Below are 17,210 nucleotides of genomic sequence, written 5' to 3' on the forward strand. Positions count from 1 at the left end.
TCGGTGATAAGTGGTGGTGCCAGAGGTACGACCGTTGATAGGTAGTGGTATCGGAGCGGTTGGCGGTGATAGGCGGTGGTGTTGTCCAATCTTGTTGCATAAGTTGGGGAAGTGGAAGGGGAAGGGGGAGGGATGGAGATATTTGTTTCATTATTATTATTTTTAATTTAAATTGGTCAAGAAATAATAAATGAAAAAATTAATTATTATGGGCGAAACAATCATTTCATGTCAATAGGGGATGAAACGTGCAAGAAAAAATCAAACCAAGGGGACGATACAAGTTAATTTTTGAAAATAAGGATTAAACATGTGTGTTTTGATGTATGCATGATGGATGATTGGCAGGGGCGGAGCCAGGATTTTAGGATAACAGGGGCCTTGATTCACAATGAATAATATAATAGAGTACTCGTATAAATTATGTGTAAACTATGTGATGAGATCGAAGTCTTGCCTTGATTCACAATGAAGCACACAATCTTTGCCACATCTACCTTTATTTCTATTTATTAAAACCTATTACAGTAAATGCATCCGATCTAGCTCACCCAATAGGTTTTTTATTAAAAAGAAAACAAGGAAAACAAAACGAAGCATCCATTTTCAAATAATATGGTAACTTCCAAGAATTCTTAAACTAGCTTGTTGAAAACTGTTCTTATAACCGTCACTAGGATTGAACTTATACTTTGATTTTTTGACATTGGTATGATCCACATTTAATATATAATGGTTTAATCAATCACGTTGGTTACTTGAATAACTTAAGATTGAAGGTTTTCTCTGGGACCACGAAAAAAAAACTAATTTTATCTTTTATAAATTTGGATGTTAATATTTTCATATTACGATGTTCAACATTAAGCTCTTTGATATTACTATTCCTTTGAGTATGAGAGATTATACCCTTAACATCTTTCCTAATATTATGGTTAACATGATGCAAATATGGTTCATGAGCATTTTAATTTGAAAAAAAAATCAATGGTCTTATAATTATAAGAAACCAAATTGTCAATAATAACAAAACTATCAATTACAAATTACAAAAAGTTAAATGTGTGATGACTAATAAGAATTGAAACTTACCTTGTTATTGATTGAAAAACGGAAATCGTGTAGAAGCGCTTCTTAATCTAGGACACTTGATGTCGTCGAATAGCAAAAAGATGTATGTCATTGAAAAATAGGTTTATGAATTATGACTACAAGTCTCCACAATTTAAAAAAAAAGTTTATATTAATCCAACGTGTGTGCTTGAAATTTTATAACAAACTTTTTACTTTCCTTATATATTATAATAATAAAATTTAAAAGATATTGAAGGGCATAAAATAAATAGCTGTCGTATGGGCTTCACCATTTTCAAAATTTACTATATTATACATGATCTTTTAATGAGATTGGGGGTGGCTAAGCACCTGCATGCCACCCTATTGTCTCCACCCTTGATGATTGGTGCAATTTACCCCTTATTATAATCTTATTTGAAAAAAGTTAAATAAAAAAATCTGTGAGGGCCCCACCCCAACCTTTTACACTTTCTCTCTGGTCGTGATACAAGAAATCCATCTTCTTTCTCTTCAATCGTTTTTACACCGATAATGATTCATCCATCACTTCCCTCTCCCTTTTAACAAACATATGTATCTGCCTCTCCATTGATTACAACTCAAAAGCATAAGTAGAACTCTACGTCAATTCAATCGAAGCCAGCGATTGAAAATAACCTCAAGAAAAAATTCACCGAAAAGGGAAGATAACCCTCTATCGATTATATCTCTCAGACACCACCATAGATTGCATCCACTAAAGCAGAAAACCTTGTTAATAACCAATTTGTCGTCCCCCCAACGTTACTGTTTCAACCAATTATCCATCGTCCTTCATTGTTATCATCGAACACCATAACCACCAAGTCAAATTAAAACATTTAGTGATTAGGGTTTAGGCCTAAGCCCTTTTGTAACATTTCGTTAAAAAAATCATAATAAAACCTAAAACATCGAGATGTATTTGTTATATATATATATATATATATATATATATATATATATATATATAGAATTTAGTCCTAAGTCGTATTAATTAGAAGGGTGTGGACATTGGGAGACAAATTGTAACTTTAGACTTGAATTGTAATGGAACCCGAAACTTGGGGGTTGTTTGGTTAATTGTGGGCTGTAATTGAAAAGAATAAGAGAAGGAGGGACCAGAGGTGTAAGATACCCTCTCAAACCCTAACCCTAAATAGTCCAGCCGCCACCGTTATACCGCCATACTCCAGCCGTCGCCACCTCCTAGTCACACATGGACCGTCGAGCATCACCGCGACCGCTCTCATTGCCGGCGAAGGAGAGGGTTGCGAGCCTGACACTGTGTCCGTGGGGAGACCGGGCAAACAAATTCAATGGCTACTATGTCTCTCTCTCCGTCGATGACACAATCCCATTTCAACCTCTTTCTTGCTTCTGTCGTGTCTCACTGCCACCGTCGCCGCCATATGACTGTTTCGTCTTATTGATGTTCTCCGCCTGCTGCCTGCCACCACGAGGGTGGATGTTTGGTGCATGTTTCAGCGGGTTTCATGTAGATGCATGTGTTTTTTCTACAAATCGAAGGCGTGTGTGTATTTTTGTGGCCAAAAACATAGGAAACCACCATGACAACCAACCATGGTGGCTGTCACATTGCTGCCACCCTCTTCCACCATCAACCATCGTGTTAAGTGGTTGTGTGCATGAAGTTTTATTCATATGGTTGTTTTTCTGCATTGGTTGATGTTGATGGGCTTTATGTACTCTAACATTCCTAAGGTGCACATACAACCCTAATTCTTTGCATCTAAGTTTTCTCTAATTATACATGCAACATTGTTTTTCCAAAGCCTAAAGCCTAAACTAGCATCCAAGGTAACATCTGAATCATAAAAAATAGTTATAAGATTACCTTGTGTAGTAGCTTGCTTATCTTTGACTTTTAGGAGCCTATCACCTCAAGTGTGATGTCTCAAATGTCTTATAATAAACCAAGAACAAGAGAATAGACTTGAGAGAGAAGTTAGGGAGAACAAAATCGGCTAGCCACTACTATAGTGTGCATAGGTGGCGATTTTAAGTGTTAGGGACTTCTTTTATAGCGTAGGAATACAACCATGCAAACGCTAATGACTCTTCATATTTCTTAGTCTTTTGGGGTAAAGCTTCTTGGACTTTCACATAGGTTTTGTCCAACTCTAATCAACATGAGTCATGAGTCCAACTAAAAGTATCACTGATTTAGTTAATCAGTCACTATATCTTTAATTAGTTTCTTTTGATCACTAAATTAATATCAAATTAAATCTTGGTCAATACTAATTAAATAATGTTATTTCTCAATTAATATATTATACTTATAATATATTAATAAACCACAATAACATCTTCCTCAAGTATACATCCTATCAACAGTACTAGAAAAACAACCTTTTACGACGCGCAATGTGTTTCGTAAAATGCTCAGACGACGCGTAAATGCGCGTCGAGGAAGGCCCTGTCATAACGAGAGACAACACGCTTTTGCGCGTCGTCTATAGACGACGCGCATTTATGACACACAATGCGTATCATTAAAACCCATGTCAAGGAAGGTCATGTCATAAATGAAGATGACACACATTTTTGCGTATCGTAAATTTAAATGTTTAAAAAAAAATATATTTATTAATTTTTAAATTAAATTTGCATTTAATGTCTCATTATAGAAATAAAATACCATATACAAAAAATACAATCCATTGCATAAAATTTAATGTCATACAATTCTATTTCTTACAATATATAAATTTGCATTCATCTAATATACTATGTGTTTCATACAAAACATCTATTTCATGCGGCTTCTTCCATTTCGTTTATTAGCAACTTCCATTATTAGTAGCACAACTAACAATTGAAATGAAGAATGCAACACTTGCATTTGCAGCACATATCTTATCTTTTTCAGCTTGAGCTTTCATTTCCTCGTATAACTCCAGAGCTATTCACACCCTCTCCAATTCACTCTACATTATAGTATTATTAATATACTATTTATGTATGTGTATGTGTATGGAAAGTACATTGCTATTTCTTGAATACAAGATGTTACAAATCAAGAACCTTGCATTGACTGCTGACTACCTGAACTACTCGATCAGATTCATGAGCAGATGCACATGTCCTATTGTAATTTTCAATCCTTCAATATTTGATCATCATGCAATGAATAGTTGCAGGAAGTCATTACATCAGTAGAAAAAAGGTATGAAAATGTAAAACATGAGCTAAAAGGACTGAAAAAGAAAAAGATGAAACTCCCACATGCAAATCCTAGCATTAACAAAAGGTATGAATGCAGCTCCGCCAAACTCTGCACAAATTCCAACATCATAAACTGCAGCCTGAAAGGTGACAAATATATTTATTTGGAATTAAATAAAAAAAATAAAATGATAATAGTTTGATATTAAATTATGTTGTCCCGGCGAACATCTGTGCTTGTGTCATTGCATACCTCCAACACCAATGGTAGGAAAGTTTCATAGTATTTGTAACAAGATATAAAATTATACATTTTTTTAAATAATAATACTAAAGTAACAAAAGAACAAAAAAAAAAGATTACTTTAGAGCTACATCTCCACAGTGCTCTGTCACGTCATCAAAAATGCAAATTGCTATTCTTTTCTCCTCAGAGGTCTTATCCTGACCGTAAATTTAAAATGTAAGTCTTATTTTTAATATTTGTATAAAAACCAAAAAAGAAAAAATAATTATTTAAAAAAAATATAATTAATGTTACTCAATACTCACCCAGAATGGCATCAAGTAAGGCAAGAATTCATCGAAAAGAGGCACAAATAAGGCCTTGAAAGTCTTGAGTAGAGTACCCAAACAATCACCAACCTAGATTTAACAAAAAAGAAAATATTATGAATAATTTATTAACATAAACAAATTTATAAAAAAATAGATTATATAATATAAGAGCATATAGTTGATCAAAAAGTTCTTCCTCTTGTTCGTTTTCTTTTTTCAACATTTCCCTTTCTTCTGCATCAAAGTCCTCCGCTTTGACTCTTTCGCCCCTTTCATTTCTTCTTGCTCAGCTGACAGTGATCACCTGTTTGATCTCTTCAACAATGCTTCTAACTTGATTTTCATCTAAAAGGGGCCCACAAATTTGTACACAATCCTTGATTGAATCAATCATACTTGAGCAAATTTCAGTCTCAGGTTCCTAAAAGACAAAATCCAGTAAATAAAGATTCATATAAGCAAACAAAAGTCAACAAATAAGGGGGATGACTAAAATAACCTTGTGAAGAGCCTCTACTAAAGCTGGTATGATATAGTCTGACAACTGTTTTACATATGACTCATTGCGATCCTGAGATTGCTCCTTTTCAACAGCTAGTTTTGCTGAAAGAATAAGCTCAGGCATAGCTAAAAAGTCAAAGAAAAAGTCATCACTCAGAAAGAAATAAAAAAAATAACAGTTAAAGTTATTAGGGGTAAAAGAGGTATTTTATTTCACCTGAAACTGCAGCCTTCCTAACTTCTTCATGGAGATAGAATTTAAGAAGTGGTACTAATGTTAGTGCAACCTGTTTTTTATTAAAAAGTTAAGTTGGTTTTTTTCAAATGTAAAAAGACAAGAAAGGGTAAAAGAGGAATTTCATTTCACCTGATCAATCCATGGGAAAAACCCTTCTTTTAATTCATCAGCATAGCAACATCAAAAGTAAAATGGTCATTAACTCTCTTATCTCCAAGTGTAGCTTTCTCCTTAAGGACACTAGTTTTGATCCCTATTCTCTTATCTCCAAGTGTAATAGTCTCATTTATGCAATATCAAAGGGTAAAATGATCATTAACTCTCATTCAAGCATTTCATTTATTAAAAATCACACCTTTCATCACCAGAATTGTCAATATCATCATCTAAATCATCAGTACAAGTAATTGTAACATCTGGTTTAAGTTGAACAAAATGAAGCAATGGTGGCATCACAACATTCATGTAAGGGAGAAAATCTTGCCCTAGGCTCTTGCAGAGTCTTGCCCATGCCTACAACAAAAATATATAATTATAAAATTATAATCTTTAATTCAAATTGTTTTAAAATATTAAGTTTAATAACAGAAAAAGAAAAGAAGCATACGTGTAACATGTAGCTTATTGTTGGATAATCTGTCTCTAATTGGGAACCTTGACGTGACATAAGGACATCCATAAACTTGAAACATGTAATAAATTATAAGTTTCCAAGATGAAAAAATAAAAAAATTTGTAACTTACATATTAATAAATATATATAAGTATACCTGTTTAGCATAATCTTTGAACTTATCTTTTCCAATAGCCATTCCAACTAAACTAATACACTCCATGGATTTGGCACGAAACATACAATTAGGTTTATCAGTTGCATTCATGAGTATAGCTTTCAAGTATGGCATAACTACATCATAATACTTTTGAAAATGCTTCTGTAAAATCATAAAATATGTGAGAACCAATTTAAAGAAAATAAACAAGGTAATGAGAGAATATGAAGATGAATAATACCTGAGATGAATCAGCAACAAATGTGAAAGCAGTTAAATCTCCCTCTTGCACTATCTGCTTGGGATTTTGGAAATACAAAATGATTCAATATTCATATATTCATATCTTTTAAGGTTACTACAAATTATATATACCTGTAAAAGTACAAGTAATTTCCCCACAATCCCATCCAAGTAAGGTTGTATAAGTTCTGATGTACAATTCTCACTGAAGTCGAGCACTGTTAACTCGATTTCGAAATCGCTTTAACTTCAAACAAAGGTTCGCTCGTAATAGAATGTCTCACGGATTGGTTTGCAAGTCGACGCTTTCGTTCGGAGTTTTGCAATTGGAATCCGAAATCAGTCACACGAATCTGAATCAAAGTTCAGATGTTCGTGTTCTTGGCTCGCTGAATTGTCATTAGATTCGCAGTTCACGGTCCCTGCCTTGAAGTTGCAGGGACGTCAAACTGAAGACGGAAAGAAGAAACAATTTTTTGTGAGAGAAGGCACATGAAGAATGTACCTTGTAGGAGTGAACCACGAAGGAATGGGATCAGATGGGTCTCCTTGACGGGTGGCGCGTAGGTTAGCGAGCTTCGTTTTTTATTTCGTTCTAGAACCAGTCGCATTCGTTTTCTCAGCCATTCACGGCGGTTTGTGGAGACGATGATGGCATCGTGGACTACGACATAGCGTTCTGATCTTAAAACGGTATCTTAAGATGGCGGAACTATGTGCTTAGGTTTCTAGATGCACTCCAAACTCTTAAAGCTTATCGGGTTTGATATTGGTGGTGGCAGCTTAGGGCTTGCACACAGAGAGAGAGAGAGAGAGAGAGAGAGAGAAAGAGAGAGAGAGAGAGAGAGAGTGCAGATGTAAAGGAAGATGAGCTGATTCAAAAGGATTTGTTGATTCAAAAGGATTATTAGGGTTCTATTGTTGGATTCTGGTGTGTATTGAGATTTTAAGGTTCAATGGCGTTGGCAGTGGCGATGGCTTAGGGTTTACAGAGAGAAGGAAGGAGTGAATGAAAATGAGATACTGAGGAGAGAGGGTAGAATCGGGGTTCTTCAAAATTTTAGAATTTCAGACGATTTCGTTTTCCCCCTTTAAAAACGCGCGTTTAGGAAAAAAAAATATATAAAGCGACACATTTAGAGGATGCACATTTTATGAAAGGCGCCCTCTGCATTTCTATTTTTTTCTTTTTTGACACTAATTTTAGGGCACGTACAAATGCGTGTCCACTATCCTTCAAATTTTTCAAAATTGACATTATTTTTTAGGGCACACACCGATGCACGTCCTCTATCAGCGAGTGTCATTGTTTGCGCGTCATTAAAGGGTTGTTTTCTAGTAGTGAAAATTGTTTCAGAGTGTTACAACCCAAATGGACCATGCCATTATCGGGTAAAGTACATACCAAGTATAGTTATGCGCTTAGACACCTAATCCAACAGTCTCCCACTTGGATAAGTCTAATAACTATAATTGCCAATGTAGCTTCAAAATCCGAGTAGCAATCGTAGCTCTGTAAAAGCGAATGTCGACTCCTGACGCGCAATTTAGATAAGGGATCATATAATCCTATGTTCTTCAAGATATCATGCGGAGAAATACATGGAATATAGTCACACTTATTGTCTAGAAGTTTGTTTCCTGATTTCTGATTTGTTTGACATAGAACTTAACTGAACACATCAATTTAGTCCTGAACAGGCCCGACAAATAAGTCAAAACAAAATCATCAAGGGGCCTAAGATATTGCTTTTAATCCTCCTAGGATAAAAGGAGCAGATAAACTTCGACTTATATTCTTGTACTAACTATTAGTTAAATTAATCATAACAACACGTTTTATAACATCGAGTTAGTGATGCGTTTTTGCACTATCAATGTACAACAAACTAATGATCGCCAACTCATATATCTTGGTTTGAAGATTATACGATATTATCATCTCACAATCACATGCGATAAATTCCATGAAGTGATTAATGTGAGTGTGGATTGATCCAATACTCAAATCTTATTTCAAGAGTACTCATGAATGTTGTACCAAACTTTTCCAATGTCTAACTCCTTAGACAATCTTACAAAACCCATTCATGACAGTCTACTTACATAACCTACTTCCAAAGAATGATCGACTGTGGATAGTTTGAATAATCTTATTATTCTGGAAGTCAAAACATGGAAAATGAAACAATAGTAAATAATTGACATAAGATAGTAACTTTACTTATAAATAAAACTCCTTTTATTCAAGCATCAAATGCCAATTACATTTTAGCTATTACAAGTTTCCAAAGATCTATCTAATCATTAAAACTAATATTGTCCTTCAGCCCAATACTCCTTGCATGTTGCAAGTGCTTATCCCTGTTGAGTCCCTTTGTAAGGGGATCTATTGGGTTCTTCTCTGACGATATCCTCTTCACTAGGAGTATTCCTTCTTCTACTTGATGTCTTATAAAGTGATATTTTATATCAATGTACTTGGATCTGCCATGATCCCTTAGTTCCTTGGCTAAAGCAGGTACACTTTCATTGTCACAGAAAATATCCATAGGCTCCTTTATAACTGGTACAACTCCAAGGTCTCCAATGAAGTTCTTTAGCCATATTGCCTCCTTTGTTGCTTCACTTGCTGCTATGTACTCTAATTTGCACGTTGAATCAACCATAATTTTCTGTTTGGAACTTTTCCATGTTATTGCTCCTTCATTAAGGGTAAATACTGAGCCCGAGTGAGAGCGGAAATTATCTCTGTCGGTCTGAAACCTGGCGTTACTGTACCGTGTCACTCTCAAGTCATCACTCCCACCAAGGGTAAGGACCCAGTCCTTGGTCCTCCCTAGGTACTTAAGAATGTTCTTTACCGCAGTCCAGTGAGCTTTACCAGGGTTCCCTTGATATTCGCTGACCATGCTCAAAGAAAAGGCCACATCAGGACGAGTATATGTCATAGCATACATGATCGAGCCAACTGCAAAATCATATGGTACTTGACTCATCTCTGCTATCTCAGCCTCTGTACTCAGACTCTGGGTCTTACTCAGTTTGGTATTGCTCTAGATTGGTAAGTCTCCTCTCCTGGAATTCTCCATGATGAAACGCTTCAACACCTTCTCCAAGTAGGTACTTTAACTAAGCCCCATTAGTCTTTTACTCCTGTTTCTCAATATCCTTATCCCTAGAATGTAAGAAGATTCTCCGAGGTCCTTCATAGCGAAACATTTCCCAAACCAAGACTTAACCTCCTGCAAGGTTGGAATGTCATTTCGAATGAGTAGTATGTCATCCACATACAACACGAGAAAGCTAACTATACTCCCACTAGATTTGACATATACGTAGACTCATCCTCGCTTCTCGAAAATCCAAACTCTTTGACTTTCTCATCGAAACAAAGATTCCATCTGCGAGATGCTTGTTTCAATCCATAAATGGATTTCTCATGCTTACACACTCTATTAGGGTAGTTTTGCATTGACAAAACCCTTTGGTTGATTCATGTAAACATCTTCAGCAAACTTCCCATTTAGGAAAGAGATTTTGACATCCATTTTCCATATTTCATAATCATGAAATGTAGCTATGGCTAGCATAGGCCTTATAGATTTATCTTAGCCACTGGTGATAAGGTCTCATCATAGTCAACCCCAGGAGTTTGAGTAAAGCCCTTCGCAACCAATCGTGCCTTATAAGTGTGTACTTTCCCATCCATGTCGATCTTCTTCTTGAAGATCCATTTGCACACGAATGTCTTACGGCCCGATACATTGTTAACCAAATTCCATACTTGATTGCCATACATGGACTAAATCTCGCTGTTCATAGCCTCTTTCCATTTTTGCAGACTCGGGGCCTGCCATAGTTTCCTTGTAGTTGTTAGGTTCATCTAAGTTTACCAGTGTACTATCACTGATAAATGTGTCACCTTTAGTAGTACTATGGAAACCATAAAACTTAGGTGCCTGTCTAACTCTACTGGAACGCCTTAGAGGTATGGACTCGTCAATCGGTTCAATAAGAGTTTCCTCCTCGGGTTGATCGCTAGTGTTTGAGGTTCCTTCAACACTTAACTCTTGAAGCTCTTCAAGGTCAATTTTCCTCCCACCATCCTCTTGGCATATGAGTTTTCTTTCTCGAAAGACTCCTCTCCTTGCAATGAAGACAACATTGTCACCCAGTCTATTGAAGAGATATCCATAGGATTTATGTGGGTAGACGATGAAAATACAACGCTCACTAGGAGGTTCGAGCTTGTTGTCAGTTTCTTTTCTCACAAAAGCCTCGCAACCCCAAACCTTGATTTGTGCTAATGAGGGAACCTTCCCTGTCCACATCTTGTTAGGTTTTTGGAAACCTTTTTAGGTGGGACTAGATTAAGGATATGGGCGACTGTCTCTAAGGCATACTTCCAGAATGAGATAGGTAACGATGCTCGACTCATCATAAAATGAACCATGTCTAGCAAGGTTCGATTGCGCCTCTCAGCCACACTATTAAGCTGTGGTGTCCTAGGTGGTGTTAATTGTGAAACAATTCCACATTCCTTAAGATAGCCGTGGAACTCGATACTAAGATTTCTTCCTCGATCGGATCGGAGCATCGTTATATTCCTGCCCAACTGATTCTCCACTTCTTGTTTAAACTCTTTGAACTTTTCAATGGTTTCTGACTTATGATTGATTAAGTAAATATACCCATAACTACTATAATCATCAGTAGAAGTCACATAGAAGCGGTTAGCATCCCTTGTGGTGGTTCTAAAGGGTCCACACACATCGGTGTGTATGAGATTCAACAGACCCTCATCCCTTTCACAAGTACTAGTGAAGGGTGACTTGGTCATCTTTCCAAGCAAACAAGATTCACAAGGGTCATCTGAATTTAAGTCAAATGACTCCTAGTCTCCATCCTTTTGGAGTTGGGCTATGATCTTCTTGTTAACATGTCCAAGACGACAATGCCATAAGCATGCTTTATCCAAACTATTGGACGAATCGATATGCAATACATTATTTCCGAAATTATCTACAACCATCACAGTTTCATATATACCATTACAAGGTAATGCTTCAAAATAAAATAATGTTGGATTAGGTGTCTAAGCCATAACTATATTTGGTATGTACTTGACTCGGTTGTAGCATGGTCCTTTTGAGTTGTCTTCACCGGAGCAACTTGACTGGATGAATAATGGAGAAAGAGGTTATTACGGTTTATTAATATATTATATGAATAATATATTAAAGGAGAAATCATATTTGTTTAATTAATATTGGTAAAGAATTAATTTAGAATTAATTTTGTGGTCAAAAGATATTAATTAAACTTGGGGGACTAATATTGTAATTGTAAGATAGTTTCAATATGGGCTGTGGATCCCTTAGGAAAGGGATGGACGATTTTATATGGGAGCCCATACAGAAATCGTCAAAGCTAGGGATTCTATAAGGATCTTGTGGGCTGCTTAGAGCCTAGGCAACCGGATTAGGTCTTTGACTAAATCTCTAACTCTGCAGGTATATAAGGGGCCCTTGGGCACTAGAATTCAGCTACCAGAAACCCTAGAAGGATTCCAAGAGCAGATTTTGAGCCTTCCCCTCTCTCTCTCTCTCTCTAAGATCATCCAATTGCTTTGGTGTTTGTGATTCATTAGAGACATCGCATTTGAGGTGCTAGGTTCTCAAAAGCTCAAGATCAACAAGCAACAACCAAAGGTAACTTTCTAACTTGTTTATTAGATGTTAATTATGTTTTGTTGTATGCTATATTAGGGTTTGAGAGCTTTGGATGATTATTGCATGTAGGAATAGAAAAACCTAGATCCAAAGCTTTAGGGTTTCCATGTGTATCATAGGATTGATGTTTTGCTCATAACCCAATAGTAGTATCAAAGACTAGGTCGTTTTTTCTTTTGTGTTTGATGCATAGCTAAATTGTTCAAAGCTGAAAAATCGAAAAATATAGCCTCCGCCTGATGAACTCGTCAAGTCCCCTTATGAACTCGACGAGTCCAGTCAGTGACTCGGCAAGATAGTTTGGGGGCTGATTTTCGGGATTTTGACTGAAATTGAATTATGATAATTACTAAAAACGTTTTTGGCTGTTAAAATCTGATTTTCAATAAGGTATGAATTATCCTAATGCAATTCATAGATAATTGTCATAAATAAGATAATTACTTGTTTTATATGAGAAAGATTAATTATTTGTATTTTGATTTGAATTATCTTGTCAAGAAAATAGATTAGGTCAAATTATGTGATAAATATTAATAATATGTATAATTAATTATTTTCAAATTTAATTAAAAAGATGTTTTGAAAAATTTCACAACTTGCCCTCAAGTTTTGGGATTTAAAATTTTGATTAAAACTTTTAATTTTGAAATACTTAAATCTGCAACCCTAGAATTTTACAAGTTTAAAATTCAACCGTAATACTATTATAATATTATAAGATTAGTAATCATATGTGTATAAGATTAAGCTAGTCTTACCGTTAGTAGGCCTCATTCACGAAGCCGATCTATAAGGGGGGTATAAGGTTGCTGCCTATAAAATGGCAGTTTAATGAGTGTCCACTCTTACCCACCGCTTCCTTGATTGGTGGAGGGTCGTTAGCCGAATGGATAGGATAAGGCAACTAATTCCTCATTAAAAGTATAATGTTTAATAAAGTAACTAAATGTTTTTATAAAATTCCCAATCTTAGTTACTTTAGGTAAAATGTGAAATGATGTTATTCCATGAAATTACTCTTTGCACCCTGCCAAGTCGTTAGTGGAGTGTGCGTGGATAACCGGCACACTAATATGGGACTAGTAATGGTGGCAAAGGGTAACTCAATGTTTATCATAGATCAATGGAGCGTGTGTGGCTAACCGGCGCATTGATTAGGTGGTAAATGACATCGAGAGTACCAAGTACATTTGCATGGTTATTCACACCTTGTTTGTGATCCTCAGTATCTCAGTCAGAAACTTGTAGGGCATATCGAGATTTAAACATGCCATTGAAAAGTTCAATGAATCTCAAAACATCTAGGAATTTCAATACATTTAAAAGTTAATTGTCTTTTCATTTTTCATGATGGAAATTGGTAAATCTTCATCTACCTACCATCAAATTATTTGCAATAAGATTACGGCATCCCTCTTCTGAATTGTAAATAATTGTGTTGTGTCCTAGCCCTAACTTTTCATTTGGGTGTTAAATTGGGGATTCTTATCTAATCTAAACTTTGTTTCTTTTCTATTTCACATGTCTACTTCGAACGACAACAACGCTTCTAGCTCGACCCCTTCCGGCTCATTCTCACTCATGAACATGTGTAGGAGGGTGATATTTGATGGGTCCAATTTTAACGATTGGATCCACAACATTCGCATGGTCACCCGTTACAACGACAAAGCATATGTTCTCGATAAGGAGCTAAAAGAGGTCAATGTGAACACTGCTACTCCCGAAGAAATCACTACTTACGAAACTCATGAGCGAGATGCTACGAAGGTTCATTACATCATGCTCGCAACAATGACTGCGGAACTCCAAAAGTTGTACGAGGACTACTATCCATATGAGATACACCAAGATTTGATGGAAAGGTACCATCAAAGTGCTAGGTAGGAACGGTATGAGATCATCGCTGCGATGATCACTACCAAAATGAAGGATGGAAAGTCCATCATGACCCACTTGCAGAAAATCCAGAGATATGTGGATCGCTTGCTAAAGTTGAATGTCAACTTCGATGAGGAGCTAGCCATAGATATCATTTGACATTCCTTGCCTCCTTGCTACGACCAGTTTCGTATGACCTACCACATGAACAAGGAGGAGGTCACTCTAAGCAAGCTTCGAGGCCTGCTAAGGACTACTGAGAGTAGTCTTAAAGGCAAATATATTGCATCTATTCCTACTACTGCTGCCTCCGTCTTGGCTATTGGGCAAGGAAAAGGAAATAAGAGCAAGGCTCCTTCTAAGAGCCACAAGGGAAAGTCTCATGATGGTACCTCTTCTAGTGGAACCAAATCTGGTCCTTCTGCTCCCTCTTCCAACCTGAAGGATGTAGAGTGCTTCTACTTCCACGACAAAGGGCATTGGAAACGAAGCTGCCCGAAGTATCTGCAAGATATCAAGGATGGGAAGATAAAGCCCTCCTTCGTAGGTATTTATACTATTCAATCTAATAACTCATCACATGCTATGTCTTGGTCCTCGATACAAGATGTGGTTTTCACATTTGTTCTGATCGTCAGGGTCTGAGAAGAAGTAGGGATGTGGAGCATGGGAAGATAAACTTGATAATGGGTAATAGGAAAGCATCGCCTGTCACCAAGATTGGAGTTTACTCTTTAGTGCTTAGTAATGGGTTAGGTTTAGATTTGAAAAATTGTTGCTACTCGTCAGAACTGACACGAAACATTATTTCTTTTCATGGTTTGTATAAACAAGGCTTTAGATTTTCGTTTAATAATGAAAATGGTTTTATTAATTCTTTCTTTAATTGTACTTTCTATTTTGAAGCATTGCCTTGTAAATGGTATTTATGAAGCTATGTGGTTGTAGACAACTTAGGAAATGATGTGTTTCATAACGATTCTTCCAATAGTTTGGATAAAGCATGCTTGTGGCATTGTCGTCTTGGACATGTCAACAAGAAGCGTATAGCCTAACTCCAAAAGGATGGAGTGTTGGAGTCATTTAGCCTTAGGGATGATGACACGTGCGAATCTTGTTTACTTGGAAAGATGACCAAGTCACCCTCCATTGGTACTTGTGAAAAGGATGAGGGTTTATTGGATCTCATACATACCGATGTATGTGAGCCCTTTAAATCCACCACAAGGGATGTGAACCGCTTCTATGTGACTTTTACCAATGATTATAGCAGATATGGGTATATCTACTTAATCAAGAACAAGTCAGAAACCTTTGAAAAGTTCAAAGAGTTTAAGCAGGAAGTGGACAATCAGATGGGCAGGAAAATTAAAATTCTACGATCCGATCGAGGAGGTGAGTACCTTAGTATTGAATTCTACGACTACCTCAAGGAATGTGAAATTGTTTCACAATTGATGCCACCTAGGATACCGCAGTTGAATGGTGTGGCTGAGAGGTGCAATCGAACCTTGTTAGACATGGTTCGTTCCATGTTGAGTCAAGCTTCGTTACTTATCTCATTCTAGGGGTATGCCATAGAGACTGCCGCCCATATCCTTAATCTAGTAACGACTAAGAAGATTGCCAAAACACATCACGAGATGTGGACATGGAAAGTCCCCTTGTTAGCACATATCAAGGTTTGGGGTTGCAAGGCTTTCATAAGATGAGAGACTCACAACCGGCTCGAGTCTCATAGTGAGTGGTGTATTTTCATCGGCTATCCACAGAAGTCCTTTGGATATCTCTTATATAAACCGAGTGACAATGTTGTCTTTGTTACGAGGAGAGTGGTTTTCTGAGAGCGAGAACTCGTATGCCAAGAGGACAGTGGGAGGCAAATTGATCTTGAAGAGCTTCAAGAATCAAATGATGAAGGAACCTCTAACTAACACTGGCGCTCAACACGAGGAGGAAACCCCCGTTGAACCGATTGACGAGTCCTTACCTCTTAGATGTTATAGTAGAGTTAGCGTTCCATCCATATTATATGGTTTCCATATAACTATTGAGGATGATACGTTTATTATTGATATTACACTGATAAATTTGGGAGAGCCTAACACATACAAGGAAGCCATAGCAGGCTCAGAGTCTGCAAAATGGAAAGAGGCTATGGATAACGAGATTCAGTCCATGTATGACAATCAAGTTTGGAACTGGTTGACAATGTGCCAGGTCATAAGACGGTCGGGTGCAAATGGATCTTCAAGAAGAAGACCGACATAGATGGGAAAGTACACACATATAAGGCGCGATTGGTTGCAAAGGGCTTTACTCAAACTCCTGGAGTTGACTATGATGAGACCTTGTCACCAGTTGTGAAGATTAAATCTATATGGGTTATGCTAGCCATAACTGCATTTCATGACTATGAAATATGGAAAATGTATGTTAAAACCACTTTCCTTAATGGGAAGTTGGCTGAAGATGTTTACATGAGTCAGCCAGAGGGTTTTGTCAATGCGAAGCACCCTAATAGACTGTGTAAACTTGAGAAATCCATTTATGGATTGAAACAAGCATCTCACAGACGGAATCTTTGTTTTGATGAGAAATTCAAAGAGTTTGGTTTTTTGAAAAGCAAGGATGAGTCCTGTGTATATGTCAAAGCCAGTGGGAGTATAGTTAGCTTTCTCGTATTGTATGTGGATGACATACTGCTTATAGGAAACGACGTCCCAACCTTACAGGAGGTTAAGTCTTGGCTTTGGAAGTGCTTCGCTATGAAGGACCTCGGAGAAGTTGCTTATATTCTTGGGATAAGGATTTTGAGAAATAGGAGTCAATGACTGATAGGACTTAGTCAAAGTACTTACTTGGATAAAGTGTTAAAACATTTCAACATGGAGAATTCCAAGAAAGGGGAGTTACCAATCCGAAGCAATACCAAGTTGAGTAAGACTCAAAGCTTGAGTACCGATGCCGAGATAGCAGAGATGAGCAGAG

The 17,210-nt window shown here is 36.8% G+C and overlaps 1 pseudogene; it reads right to left on the bottom strand.

Annotated features, from left to right (window-relative positions):
- Positions 1 to 4,310: 4,310 nt before the first annotated feature.
- LOC111880254 (uncharacterized) overlaps positions 4,311 to 17,210 on the bottom strand; it is a 29,841-nt pseudogene continuing 16,941 nt past the window's right edge.

This window comes from Lactuca sativa, chromosome 3 (genome assembly GCF_002870075.4).
Source record: "Lactuca sativa cultivar Salinas chromosome 3, Lsat_Salinas_v11, whole genome shotgun sequence".
Taxonomy (NCBI): Eukaryota; Viridiplantae; Streptophyta; class Magnoliopsida; order Asterales; family Asteraceae; genus Lactuca; species Lactuca sativa.